At 45.6% G+C, this 14,530-nt stretch overlaps 1 protein-coding gene across 5 annotated transcripts in view; it reads right to left on the reverse strand.

Annotated features, from left to right (window-relative positions):
* PIGG (phosphatidylinositol glycan anchor biosynthesis class G) overlaps positions 1 to 14,530 on the reverse strand; it is a 98,235-nt gene that overhangs the window by 26,287 nt on the left and 57,418 nt on the right. Inside the window, exon 15 of one of the 5 annotated variants that reach the window (XM_041121128.1) lies at positions 11,761 to 11,772. The exons of the other annotated variants lie outside the window; for them this stretch is intronic. The gene's annotated coding sequence lies outside the window, so the exon portion shown is untranslated. Of the gene's footprint in view, positions 1 to 11,760; positions 11,773 to 14,530 lie in introns of those variants that run through there. 5 annotated transcript variants of the gene reach the window in all.

The raw sequence follows: 14,530 nt of genomic DNA on the forward strand, positions 1-14,530 counted from the left end.
ATGCATACAAGAGTGAAGGCACACAAGAGATATATGGAAAGCAAGGGGGGTGGGGGACGTGAGGGGAGCAAAGCACATCCAGGAGAGAGGGAATGCATATTCAAGAGAGAGGGCATGAACATCCAAGACAGTGGGAAAGGGCGCATGACAGAGAGGGAAACATACAGCGAGACAGGAAAAGCTAGAGAAAGTGCAAGGGATAGAAAGTGAGAGGGGGGCAAAGAGCAAGAGAGAGGGAGGTAGCAAGCTAGAGAGGAAAAGCATTGCCAGGAGACTGAAAGCATGAGTGAGAGGGAAAGAGCATGCAAGAAAGAGAAGTGTGAGAAAGGTAGGAAAGCATGCAAGAGGAGGTCAGCAAGAGAGGAAGAGACAACATGAGAAAAAAAGGGAAACAGTAAAGCACAAGAGAAAGAAAAAGCATGCAAGGGAAGAAACGATGACAGCAAGAGGGAAGATGTGTTTGTGGGGGGGAAGTGTGTGAGAAAGAGCGAGGGTGGGGAGCATAAGAGAGGCAAACCACATGACATGCAGAAGCACACAACAGAGAGGGGTACAGTAGGTGAGAGAGGCAAACCCTGTGACCGAGTGAGAAAGTGTGTGAGGGAGAGAGGGAAAGTGACAGAGATGGGGGGGGGGGGGAGCTGAAGGGAGAGAGAGGGAAGGGGGAACTGAGAGCAACAAGAAGTGATGGGATAAGAGAGGGAAAGCAAGAGGAAAAGAGGAAGCAAGAGAGGGATAGCAACAGAGATAGCACACAGAAGAGGGATGAATTACACTAGTAAAAGACAGAAAGCATGAGTAAGATGGAAAGCATCAACAAGAAGGGAAATTATATGAGAGAAAGCACGCAAGAGAGGGAGAAAGACACAGAAAGGAGGGGTAGTTGAGAGACAGAGCAGGGAGTGCAAGAGAATTAAAACAGCAAGCAATGAAAAGCACATGAGAGATAAGGAAAGCATGAAAGAGAGGCAAAATTCACACGAGAAGGAAAGCACATGAGAGAGACTGTGTGCGAGAGGGGGGGGCTGTTGAGAGAGACAGGCACAGGGTGTGCCAGAGGGCATGACAGAAAGAGGAAAAGTACATGGGAAGCCTATGCAGAGAAAGCCTGTGGGAGGGAGGGAAAGCACCTGAGAGGGAAGAGCACATAAGAGAGAGGGAAAGCGTGAAAGAGCATGAGGGAACGCAAGTGGGAAGGAGAAAGCATATGAGAGGGGTAAACCATGTGCAAGAGAGACCAAGGCAAACTAGATGACAGAGGAACAGAGGCAAGCCACACATCAGAAGGGCAAAGCAGGTGAAAGAGGCAAACTGTGTGAGACATGGGAGTAGGAAAGTGCATGAGGGAGAGAAGGAAAGCAATATGGAGGAAATACATGTCTGAGAGAGACAGAGAGGAAGAGTGTGAGAAAAAAGCAGGAGAGGTGGAGAAGAGGGAAAGAGGCAAAGTAACACAGGGATAGCAGGAGGTGGAGGGAGGAAAAGCACAACTAAACATGCAAGCAAGAGGAAAAGTGCAATCAAAAGAGAGGATAATTGTGAGAGAGGCAGGAAGCACATGAGAGAGGGGGAATGCAAGATAAAGAAGTTGACAGCAACTGACATTGAGAGAGGGAAGCACCTGAGAAAGAATAAACACGCACGACAGCAAAAGCACATGGGAGAGATGGCAAACAAGAGACAGAGGCAAAGTGAATGTAAGCAGGAAAGCACTAGAAAGAGGGAGGTAAAACATGTCTGAGAAAAAGCAATAATGTGACAGAGAGATGCAAAGCAGGGGAGAGAGACATGCAAATGGAATGACAGAGAAGTGAAGTGTGTGACAGATGGAAAGTAAGGGGGATGGGGAAAGGAGAGAACAGGGGGAGGAAGAGGGAAGGAAAAGAAGAGGGATGGGGAGAGCTAGAAAGAGAGAGGGAAACAGAGAGAAGGTGGCAAGAGATACAGAGCGGTAGCATGACAGAGAGAAGGAAAGCACAACTAAGAGACTGAAAGCACAAGCAAGAGGGAATTCACATCAGGGAAGCACAAGCAAGCAGGAAATCACATCAGAGAGAGAGGAAGTACACTGGAGAGTGCAACAGCACGTGAGAGGCAAAGCAAAAAAGCAAATCCACAAGAGCAGGTAAGCATCTGAAAGAGGCAAAGCATGTGCACAAGAGAGGCAAAGTGCATGCAAGACATTAAGCAAGTCAGACAGGGTGACCAAGACAGGGGGAAAGCTTGAGAGAGAAATCTGGGGAGAGAGGGGAGAGCAAGCACATCGAAGAGAGGGGGGAAACATGCTTGAGGCAATGGGAAAGCAAAAGAAACAAAGAGGGAAGGGTAGCAAGGGAAAGAGAGAGGGGATGCAGAGAGAAATAGGGATAGCAAGCAATAGAAAGAGAGATAGCAAGCAACAGAAGTAGGAAAAGCATGAGCAAGAGACTGACAGCATGAGCAAGAGGGAAAGTTCGGACAAGAAAGTAGAAAAATGTGTCAGAGATGGAAAGGCACAAGAAAGAGAGAGCTAGAAAGTGAGAATGATGAGAGGGAAGTGCAAGAGAAAGCAAAAGCACACGAGAGGCAAAACGTGAGAGAGGGACAAAGGACATGACAGAAACCGTCTGAGAGGCAAAAAACGCAAGACAAAAGGGAAAGCACATGAGAGTGAAAGTGAAAGAGGAAAGTGTTTGAGAAAGAGCAAAAGCAAGGAGGGTGAAAAGAGACACGGGGGAGATGGGGACAGAGTGAGGCAAAAGGGGGAAGGAAAGAGGAACAAGAGATTGAGAGGGAAAGTGAGAGAAAGAAGGGAATTGAGAAAGAAGGATAATGACAGCTAGGGATAGCAAAAAAAGGGGGAGGAAAAACACAACAGACAAAGTGTAAGTGACGGAAAGTACAAGCAGGAGAGAAAGGGATTGTGCAACAGAGAGAAAGCATGCTAGAGAGGGGGGAAGAGAGGGAGAAGCAAGTGCGAGAGAAAGAAGAAACATGCAAGACTGTGAAACTACAGAGAGATGCAAAGTGCATGTGACAGGGAAAGGGCACCCATGAGAGGGAAGGCCAAGAGAGAAGAAAGCAGGTGACAGAAAGTATGCAAGAGAAAGGAAAAATAATACAGAGGAAAAGTGTGTCAGAGACAGAGAGGGCAAATAGGGATAGTGAGAAGGAGAGGTGAAAACAAAAGGGGTAGAGAGGGAAAACAGAAGAAAAGTAAATCGAGAGGGAGAGAAAGAAAGGAGTGGGAGGGAAGGGGGAGAGAGTAAGAAGTGAAGGGGGAAGCAAGAGAAAGAGATGGATAGCAAGGGTTAGCAAGGACTACCACAAGAAAGGAAGGAAAATCACAAGGCACAGGAAGCATGAGCAAAAGGAAAACTGCAAGCAGGAGAGATGAAAATTGTACAACAGGGAAAAAGCATGCAAGATGAGGAAAGAGAACGGGAAAGCAAGCCAGAGAAAGGGAAAGCAAAAGAGTGAGAGAGGGAAACACAAGAGAAAAAAAATACACAAAAGAGAGAAAGCACACAGCAGACAAAAGGAAAGCATGAAAGTCAAGCATGCATGAGAGCGCGAAAATGCATCAGAAGGAGACTGGGATAGTAGGGAGTGTAGTGTGCGAGAGAGAGAGGGGTAATGAGCCACAGAGAGGAGAAAGCATGAGGACAGACTGAAAGCATAAATTGGGAAAGTGCATGCAAGAAAAGAAATGTTTCAGAGATGGAAAAGCATGCAAGGGATGGGGAAAACAGAAGACAGAGTGGCAAAGTGAAAGAGGGAGAGGGAAAGTGAGGCAGAACAAGAGAGGAAAGTGCAAGAGACAGGAAAAATGAGAGGGGAGAGAGTGTGTCCAAGAGAGAAGACAAGCAAGGGGCAGCGGGTCGACAGAAGGAAAGTGCATTGGGAGGGGGGGAACACTCTTAGAGAGGCAAATCACATATGAGAGAGGCAAACCATGTGCGAGGTGAAGCAATACAAAGGAAAGGTGTGTCAGAAAGAGGTACAGCATGAAATAGAGAGAGGCAGCACAAGAAAGAGGAAGAAAGAACACATAGAAAAGTAAGCGAGCTGGAAAGCGCGTGGAAGTGAGGAGAGAAAGCATGCAAGACAGGGAGAAAGCAAGAGACCATGACAAAGAAACATGCTAAAGGATGCGCTAGTGAGTATGAGCACAGCACACAAAGGAGACAAGGAAAGCAAGGAGGAGAAGAGAAGCACATGCACCAGGGAAAGCACGTCCAAGAGAATGGCAAAGCATATCCAAAAGAGAGGGAAAACATGTCTGAGACAACTGGAAAGCTCAGGAGAGGGAAAACAACAAAGGGAGGAAGTGAGCAATTCAGAGTGAAATAGTGAACGACAGAGCAAGAGTGCAGGCAAGAAACCTCAAGCATGACAGGGGAAGTACATGTAAGAAAGAGGAAAACTGTCAGAGATGGAATAGCATGTGAGACACAGGCAAAGACAGTCCAAGAGAGAGGGAAAAGGGGGCAGGGGGCAAGGCGGGTGAAGACAGAAAAGCAGGCAAAACAAGGTGGGTGGGAAGGGCACAGGACAGAGGGTGGGGAGAGAAAGGGTGAGGGGGAAAGGGAACAATAAAGATGAGAGGGAGAGGGAAGGCAAGAGAAAAGGGAAATGTGAGAGAGGGACAGCAACAGATAGCAAGGAATACCAAAAGAGAGAGGGAAGAAAAGCACAAGTAAAAGAAAGCACAAGTGGGAAAGCGCAAGCAAAAGAGGAAAACTGCAAAAGCATGAACATATTATAGAAAGAGAGAAAACATATCTGAGAGAGAAGGAAAGCACGTCTGAGAAAGAAGGAAAATTTGAAGGGAGGAGGGGAGGAGAGAGAGAAATACATAAGGAAAGTGAGAGCAAGGGAAAGAGCAATAGGGAGACAGGGGCAGAAGTGGGGAACAGGGAAGAAATAGAAAATAGAAAAATATGCAAGCGTGCAAATGCTCGCAAGAACATGAGAGATAAGGAAACCAAGAGAGAGGCGAAGCATGTGTGAGAGGCAAAGTACGTCAGAGAGGAAACATGTATTTAAGATTTGTCAGAGAGGGGAAGGGCCTGTGAAAGAGAAAGCTGATCAAAATGAGAAGGAAAGCACATCTGAAAGACAGAGTGTCTGTGAGAGAGGCAGAACATGACCGAGAGAGGGAAAGGTTGGAGGGATGGAGGAAACTGAGACAGCAAGAAAGCAGATTGCAAATAGGGGATGCATGTCTGAGGAAGAGAGATAAATTGAAAGACAGAGAGAGGGAGTACAGAGAAGGGCAGAGACAAAGAGGCAGAAGCAAAACAGAGAGAAGGAACGTAAGAGTGAGACTGGGGGTTAATTTGTGAGGGAGAAAGAGAGCACATTTGAGACAACAGGGAAGCCCAAGAGAGAGATGGGTAGCAGGGGCAGGGAGGAGGGGAGACCAATACCAAGAGCAAGAAGGAGGGATAGGGAGTAACAGGGAAATAGCAAACAATGGAGGGAAAGCACAAATGAGGGACTGAAAGCACCAGCAAGAGAGAAAGTGCATGCAAGAATGTGTCAGAGATGGAAAAGCATGTGAGGGATGGAGAAAGTGAGAGAGACAAGGCAAGGGAGAATGAAAAAGGCAAGCACAAGAGAAAAAAGTCATGTAAGAAGCAAAGCGTGTGAGGAACAGAGGCAAAACATGTCTGGAAGAGAGGAAGCAAAAGGGAGAGGAGAGAGAGAGCTGGAGACAGAGATAGGTGGGGAGGGGGAGGCAGGAAGAAAGAAACTAGAGAGTGAGACAAGTTCGAGAGAGAGGAATGGTTGGGGGTGTGATTGAGAGGGAGGGATAGAGGGCAAGAGAGAGAGTTGTATAGCAAGACAGGGTGGGATAGCAAGTGAGACAGAGGGGGATAGTGAGAGACTGAAAGCTTAAGTGAGAAAAAGTGCAAATAAGAGAGAAAACTGTGAGATGGAAATGCATGAGAGGGCAGGAAAGAATGTTAGACAAGAAGGCAAGAGAGAATGAGAGCAAAGTGCCTAGATTGACACAACAGCAGCAAAGTACATAAGACAAAGCAGCAAAGTGCATATGAGAGAGGGAACAAGTGGCAAAGCATGTGCACAAGAGGCAAAGCTTGCATGCACAAGAGGTAAAGCATGAGCTCAAGAGACTGAGGAGTGAGAGAGAGAAAGCATGCATGCATACATGACAGAGGCAAAGCACATGCATGAGAGAGAGGGAAAGCACATGAAAGGTAAAGCACACACAAAAGGCACAGTGTGTCAGAGAGAGGCAACATGCACGTGAGAAAGACAACATGCATGAGGGAGAGAAATGCACATGAGGGGGAAGCAGCATGCAAGAGGGGGAAAGTACATGCAAGAAGGGGAAGCACGTGAGTGGAGGAAAGTGCACAAGCACGTGCAAGGGCCAAAGTGACAGAATGAGATAGGGAAGTAGGGAAGTAGAAGAAAAAAGCACGAGAGAGGCACAGCATGTAAGACAGGTGAAATGTAGGAGAGCCAAAACATGCAGAAGAAATGCACCCCCGATACTGGGGGCAGAGAAAGCATAAGAGAGGGAACATACATGCAAGAGTCAGAGCACATAGAATCATTTAGGCCAGAAAAGACCCTTATGATTATCAAGTCCAACCATTAACCTAACATGACCAAGTCCACCACCAAACCATGTCCCTAAGTGCCATGTCTACAAACCTTTTAAATACCTCCAGGGATGGTGATTCAACCGCTTCCCTGGGCAGTCTGTTCTAGTGCTTGACAACCATTTCAGTGAAGAAATTTTTCGTAATATCCAATCTAAACCTCCCCTGGCACAACTTGAGGCCGTTTCCTCTCATCCTATCACTTGTTACTTGGGAGAAGAGACCGACAACACCCACCTCGCTACAACCTCCTTTCAGGTAGTTGTAGACAGTGATGAGGTCTCCCCTCAGCCTCCTTTTCTCCAGGCTAGGCAGCCCCAGTTCCTTCAGCCGTTCCTTGTAAGACTTGTTCTCTAGAGCCTTCACCAGCTTCATTGTCCTTCTTTGGACACACTCCAGCACCTCAATATCTTTCTTGAAGCGAGGGGCCCAAAACTGAACAAAGTATTCGAGGCGCAGCCTCACCAGAGCTGAGTACAGGGGGACAATCACTTCCCTAGTCCTGCTGGCCACACTATTTCTGACGCAAGCCAGGATGCCGTTGGCCTTCTTGGCCACCTGGGCACACTGCTGGCTCATATTCAGCTGGCTGCCAACCAACACCCCCAGGTCCTTCTCCACCAGGCAGCTTTCCAGCCGCTCTTCCCCAAGCCTATAGAGTTGCATGGGGTTGTTGTGACCCAAGTGCAGGACCCGGCACTTGGCCTTGTTGAACCTCATACAATTGGCCTCAGCCCATCAATCCAGCCTGTCCAGATCCCTCTGTAGAGCCCTCCTACCCTCAAGCAGATCAACATTCCTGCCCAACTTGGCATCACCTGCAAACTGACTGAGGGCGCACTCGATCCCCTTGTCCAGACTGTTGATAAGAATATACATGAAGGACAGGCAAAGCACATCAGAGAGAAAAGCAAAAGGCACACAGGAAAAGAGTGTCAGAGAGAGGAAAATACAAGTGGAGAGAGAAAGAGGGGAAGCCTCAGGATGAGGAATGTGAGATGGGAAGAGAGGAGGGACTCAAGAAAGCCTGAAAGACAGAGGTAAGTGCATCCAAGAGATGGGAAATGCCCAAGAGAGGCAAAATGCAAATCTAAGAGGGAGGGAAAGCAGGTCTGAGACAAGCAGAAAGCAGAGTATGGTTAGGGGAAGCTCTACAGGTTGAGAGGAAAAACTCTACAGATAGAAGGGACAGAGAGTGAGAAGGAGAAAGCACAAGTGAGACTGCAAGCTTAAGAGAGGGAAAGTGCAGGCAAGAAAGGAGAAGTCTGTCAGGGACTGGAAAGCATACAAAGGAGAGGGAAAGTAAGAGACAAAGAGGCAAAGAGAGAATGAGGGAGGGAAGTACAAGAGAAAGAAAAGGCATGTGAGAGAGGGAAGGCATGAGAGAGAAGGAGGACCCAGGTAAGAGATTGAAATGTGTGACAGAGAGGGAAAATGCAAGGAATTTGAATTTGTAATTTGAGTGTGTGTGTGAGAGATGGAAAAAGTGTGAGACATGGGAAAGCACGCAAGAAAGGAGAAAATCTACAGAAGGGAAAGGAAGACAGAAGGAAAAGCAAGAGACAGAAGGACATGCAAGACGAAGACACACAAAAGCGCACAAGAAAGCAAGCAAGCAATGGAGAGACAAAGCACATTCACGTGAGAGAGGGAGAGCATTTGTGAGGAGAAGCACGCATGTGAGAGGGAGAAAGTGCATGTGCAAGGAGGAAAGTGCATGCGTGAGACGGGGAAGCATGTGGAGGGTGGAGTGTGCAAGACTGAGGCGCAAGTGTGTGAGAGGGGAACAGACAAAGGAGGGGAGGAGCACACAAAAGAGAGGGAAGTGTGCCAGCCAGGGGAAGAGCACAAAGGAGAGGGAAGCAGGCAAGAGAGAGGGAGAGAGGCATGTGAGAGAAGGTGGCAACACATGCGAGAAGGGGAGAAGTGTGTGACAGAAGGTGGAACCATGTATGAGAAGGGGAGAAGCATGTAAGGGAAGGTGAAAGTGTGTGCAAGGAGGGGAGAGAGTGCACACAAGGCAGGGAAAATGCATGTGTGAGAGGGACAAAGCACAACAGGGAGAGTGGAAAAGCATGATCAGGGATTGTGAGGGGGTGCAGTGTGAGGGAGGAAGAGCATGAGGAGGAAAGAGCATGGGGAAGCACAAGACAGGCGAAGCATGCTTGCAAAGGGACAGAAGCACAAGAAGGACAGAAGCACATGGGGGAGGAGAGTGCAAGAGTGGGGAAGCCTGTGAGAGAGAAGTAAGCATGTGCAAGGAGGGGAAGCACATGCATGGGAGGTGGGAAGCACACACGTGAGTGGTGGGAAAGGCCTGCATGCAAAAGAGACAACGAGCATCCACGCCTGAGAGATGATGAAAGCCCAGGCATGAGAGATGGGAGAAGTGCATGAGTTGGGGAAGCATCTGTGAGAGGGTGGGGAAGCGAGAGAGAGAGGAATAGCCGGGGGGAGGGGAAGGGCACAGGAGTGTAGCAAGACAGAGAGAGACAGAGAGACAAGGATAGCAAGAGAGAAGCATGAAAAAAGGGAAAAAAGAACCCTGTGTAAAACCACATTCAGGGTGCCCCAGTTTGGCTGGGACACCTCATGCACATGAATAAATATTTACTCATGTAATTCTATACTTTGCCTCCTTACCTCTCTCCTCAGTTGGCATGTGTCAGTTGCAAATTTTTGTGACAAGACAGAAAGCACATAAGAGAGGAGGCAAGTGTGAGAGGGAGAGAGGCAAAGCACATGCACGTGAGAGGCAAAGCTCATCAAAGAGGTGTAAAGTGTGTCCAAGAGAGAAGGGAAGCTGGGGTGTGGGGTGTGAGGTGTGTGTGAGGGAATAGCAGAAGAAAGAGATGAATGGGGAGGATACCAAGCAAGGTAGAGAATGATACCAAGCGAGTGAGAGAGAGGGATAGCAAGCAAGAAAGAATGAGGGACAGTGAGTCAGAGATAGAGGGGAAGCACACAGGAAAGTGTAATTTCATTTTAGAGCAGCACCAAGCTTCAGGGTCATTCCCCTACTAACAGCTCAGCTGTGTGGACTAATCAATGTCCACACTAACTTAGATGTCAGTATAGACAAACCTAATCCCTTTCATCAGAATTCACTAAAATTCCTTTTATTGCACCCCAGTGCCTATGATTTTTGAAACTAACGTGCCACATGACTACTTGCTATCCTGCAACTCTGATGCAAGTTAGCTTTCCTCTGTTAAGGTCCTATGGCCGTGGTTCAGTAGCAATAGGAAGGACTACCAGAAGTTTATTTACAGACACAAAACTTAACCAACCTTCCTTTTGTTATTTTTTTCATCTTTTCAGAGGCTTTTCAAGTCTTTCTAGAGTCCTGCTAGCATATCCTGTCTTGATTGTCATTATTCTTTGAAGAAATTCTTGTTGCTTACCATTGGATCCCCAAATTTCTGCCTGAAATTGATGTCCCCTAGGCTACTCATGCCCAATGTCATTAATGTTGATTCTCCTAACAGATTCAATAAGCTTATGTGTGTATTAAATTTAATGAACTCTTTTGTGTAAGCAGCATTTGCAAATCTAGCCATACAGGATTGCAGAAAAATATTGTCTCACAATGCAGAGGTTCCAAACAAGAATAAATGTAAAATCCTACACCCTTTTGTACAGCAAACTGATACTGCACACCTGCACTCTAGGTAGAGTAAGAAGCTTGTAGCTCTACAGATACACCGAGAACTGGAAGGCTGTGCAGTCAAATCAGCTGTTTGCTTCTGAGCATACTTCCGTAAGTCAGATGAACACCAGAAGAGCAAGAGGAGGAAGACAATGTAACCATAAAAACCTCAAATTAGAGCTTGGGCAGAAATAAAAAACAATTTCAGAACTCTTTCCTTTCAATTCAAGATTACCCACAAGGAAAAAGTGATAGACCACTTAAAAATTAAAAAGTATATCTGACATGCTTACTTAAAGTGGTCTCTACCTAAGCCAGCAGTTCTGTCAGTGAGAAAAATCTGATAGCAATGGCAGTATACAGCATCAATAAGACCATTTAAAAGCTGTATGGCCAACTCTACAATGCGTTTGGGCAGTAGCTAGCACACTGGACCACAGGTTCTCAATTAGGGTCATCAGTCGTTACTACAAAACAAACCTCATGTTACATATGCCAACTCTACCAAAAATTAGATCATAATCCAAATCTGTTCAGATGCTTACTTCTATCTACACAAAGCAAAAAAAACCTAACCCACCCCACATCTATGTATTTATAAATTCTGTGCACAGAACTTTCCTTAACACCTACATAGAAAGAGTTTCAGCTCCTAAAACACAGCTGCATAGCTGGTCCATGGAGCAAGACGATGACATTTATTTTGCAAATGGCTTTGAAACAACTTGTTATTTTTTTATAACATAGAGGCAACTGCAGGCAACCCTATTTTGCTGGATCACTTTTCACTACTAAGAAAATACTTTTCAAACTAAGAGCCATGGCTGCCTGAAGGAAACCTCATAGGAAAAGTCAGTGTCTCACCAGCATGGCAAAAGGAATGAATGAAGAGGTATCCATCACAGAGCACTAATGATGTCTAAAAGAAGTCTCCAGCCATCACTGCAATGACAGCATGTCAGGAGATACCTAAATGAGTAAAATACTCTTCCAGCTTGTGGCAATAAAACCCCATTCCAATTTTATAAAATCAATTCCAGATTTCCATGCACATCAATGAACAAGTAGATACCTTCTTCTATACATTTTGTTAATATTTTTATTTAGGGAGCAGGACTGCTGGCAAACACAATAGATGACAGGTATTATCATTCTAGAGAGCACAGCAGCAGTATATTTTTAGTTGCAAACATTTTTTCAGCTTTAATTAACCTAAGGAAGAGAGAATGGAGTGAAACCATAAGAATTAAAAACTATTTATGTAAAATACTGAAGGGTTCAGAGAAAAATGTTCAGATTGTTCCTTTGTCTTTAAGGAGGGCTGCACTTTCTACCTGGAACTCAAAAAAAAAAAAAAAAAAGGTATATTGAAACACTCACTGCATGTCCAGTTTATGTCAGAAGGAAAAAGGATTAATGTATTAACATGGATTGTGAATGGGGGACTCAATGAATCAAACACATTAGGTTGAAGATGGCAAAAGCTGATGTTAACTGCTGAAATTCCTTTAGCTAGCATGCCTTCCTAATTCTGTTTAGATCAGCATTATAAAAGAATTCACAGCAAAACTTAAGTTTGCTGTGCCGGCATTCTACATTGACAAAGTCATGGCATAACATTAAAAGTTTTGCAACTATAACACCCTCCTGTTGGCCATAACTTCCATTTTCAATACCTGAAAGCCATCTGCTAACAGAAAAGCACTGTTATAACTTTTGATCACTAAGGAAGAAAAGCCAATAAGTATGCAACCTTCTAATGCTAGGAAACATCCACCAGTTCAGCCTGATACATTACTCATTAAACCTATTAAAACACACTTTCCAATGTGGAAGTAATCTGAAAACTATCACGATGCCTAGCTGAAGAGTGGTAATTACACAACACTGTGAACGTCACCCACATAACAATTTTGTTTGGGTAGGAGCTTGAAAACTGAAGCCATCTGGAGTGTACTGCACAGTGATGTCATACAATATAGGTCAGACTATCCAACAACATGGCCCCTTTCCCAGTCATAAGGATCCCCAAATTCAAAGTTCTACTTCAGATCAGAGCAATAGAGCACTCACTGTAAAAACTACCCTTTACATGAATCAGGTGCTCTCTGGAATTTATGAAATCACACACAGAATACTTGGTTAAGTTCAGGCATCAGTTTAATCAGTATGCCCTGTCTCAAAAATAGTTTCAAGAGTTATTGCACAGTTTCCATGGAAACTGAAGCCAAAGAGTACTTACTATTTCTGTCTGTGAAAATCCCATCATATTTAAGCTGTGAAGTTTCTTTAGGAGACCCTGAAGGACTAAAAGCGGCAGTAATATCCATGTTACTGTCTATCACATGCCACTTAATTATTTTAGAAACCTATCTACCTTTCCATATGAGGAGAATATTTTATAGTTCCACATTCTTGATCAGATGGAAGCAAATTGTTTAAGGAGTTCCAGCTACGTTTCCACTGCAAATGTGTTATTTCAAAACTTCCTTATCTTCTATTCTCTTTTCCCATATCAGCCAAAGATACGTGGGCTATATGTATCTAATACACCTTCACCTCACAAGAAGGCTTTTAACACCATCTCCCATAACATCCTCACAGGTAAACGGATGCAGTCCAGGAAGAACTGTCCGCTAGCAACATGGACAGTGGGGAGGACTGAGAAGTGCTCAGATGCCGGGCTCACAGGGTTGTGATCAGCAGCACAAAGTCCACCTGGAGGCCAGTCACTAGTGATCAACCCCAGGGCTTGACACTGGGGCTGATACTTCTTTAAACATCTTCATTAATGACCTGGACAACAGCAGAGTGCCCCCTCAGCACATCTGCACACAATACAAAACTGGGAGGAGTGGTTGATACAGTAGATGGGTCTGCTGCCACTCAGAGGCACCTTGACAGGCTCAAGAAATGGGCTGACAAGAAACTTGCAATGTTTAACAAAGGGAGATGCCAAATCCTGCACCTGGGGAAGAATAAACCCATGCGCCAGGACAGGCTTGGGGCTGACCATCTGGAAAACAGCTTGGCAGAGAAGGACATAGGTTGTTCCTGGTGGACAACAAGTTGAACATGAGCAAGCAATGTTCCCTTGAGCCAAGCCAGGGCTGTAGTGGGAAAAGCAGAGCCAGCAGACTAAAAAGGTGATCTTTCCTCTCTGCTGAGCAGCGCTGAGATCACATCTGGGGTTCTGGATCCAGTTCTGGGCTCCCCAGTACAAGACAGACATGGATGTACTAGAGCAAGTCAACTGAAAGGTCACAAAAATCATGAAGGGATTGAAGCATCTGACATAAAATGAGAGGCTGAGGCAGCTGGGATTGTTTAGCCTTGAGTAGAGAAGGCTCAGTAGGGATCTTACCAATGTTCATAAATATGTGACGGGCAGAAGTAAGGAAATTGTACCCAGACTCTCTTCAGTGGAGCCCAGTGAAAGGATGAAAGGCAATGGACAAACTGAAATACAACAAACTCCCCTTAAACATCAGAAAACAACTGTTTTACTGCAAGGGTTGTCATACACTGGAACAGGTTGCCTAAGGAGACCCTGGAGTGTCCATCCTTGGAGATACTCAAAAACCAACTAGATGTGGCCCTGAGGAACCTGCTCTGGTTGACCCTCCTTTGGACAGGAGGGTTGGACTCCAGACTCAAGTATTTTGTGATTTCATAAATGCAAAGTGCAGAGAGAGGGAAGGGTATGCATGTGTACTTGTCCCTAGGAAGTGATGCCTCAGTGGAGTTCAGCTTCTGAGAACTCCAGCAAGAAGCTCTGGTAAGCCAGCCCAACTAATGCAGCTATAAATTACATGGGCTCTGCTAAGTGGCTGGAATAAACAAAGATAGTTAGCACTGAAGTCAGGCCTCCCTGTCGAGGTCAACTTCCTCAGATGCAACAGCTCTAAACAGGCTGCAGGATGCTAGGGACTTTGCTAAGAATGGCACTGCTAAGCAGTTCTGGGCACATCCACTCAGCTAAGACTGTACCAGGATGCGTCAGGAATCCTGACGACATCCTGTGGCAATCTAACAGGACCTACTCAACATACTCCAAAAAAAAAAAGGGCAGTTGGATTCTTTCAGACCTTCCTCTCTGGAGGAATTGTGGAAAGGACCTTCATCTTGCACTCAGGACCACATAAAAAAAGGAAAGGGTTTGAATTTCACTAACCAAGGCATATTGCTTATAAAACAGTTAATAAGAAGCCTTTATAAAGAACATTCTAAAGCATCCAGCAGTTTTTTTAAAAGGTCAGTCTCC

Source organism: Aquila chrysaetos, chromosome Z (assembly GCF_900496995.4).
Source record: "Aquila chrysaetos chrysaetos chromosome Z, bAquChr1.4, whole genome shotgun sequence".
Classification (NCBI taxonomy): Eukaryota; Metazoa; Chordata; class Aves; order Accipitriformes; family Accipitridae; genus Aquila; species Aquila chrysaetos.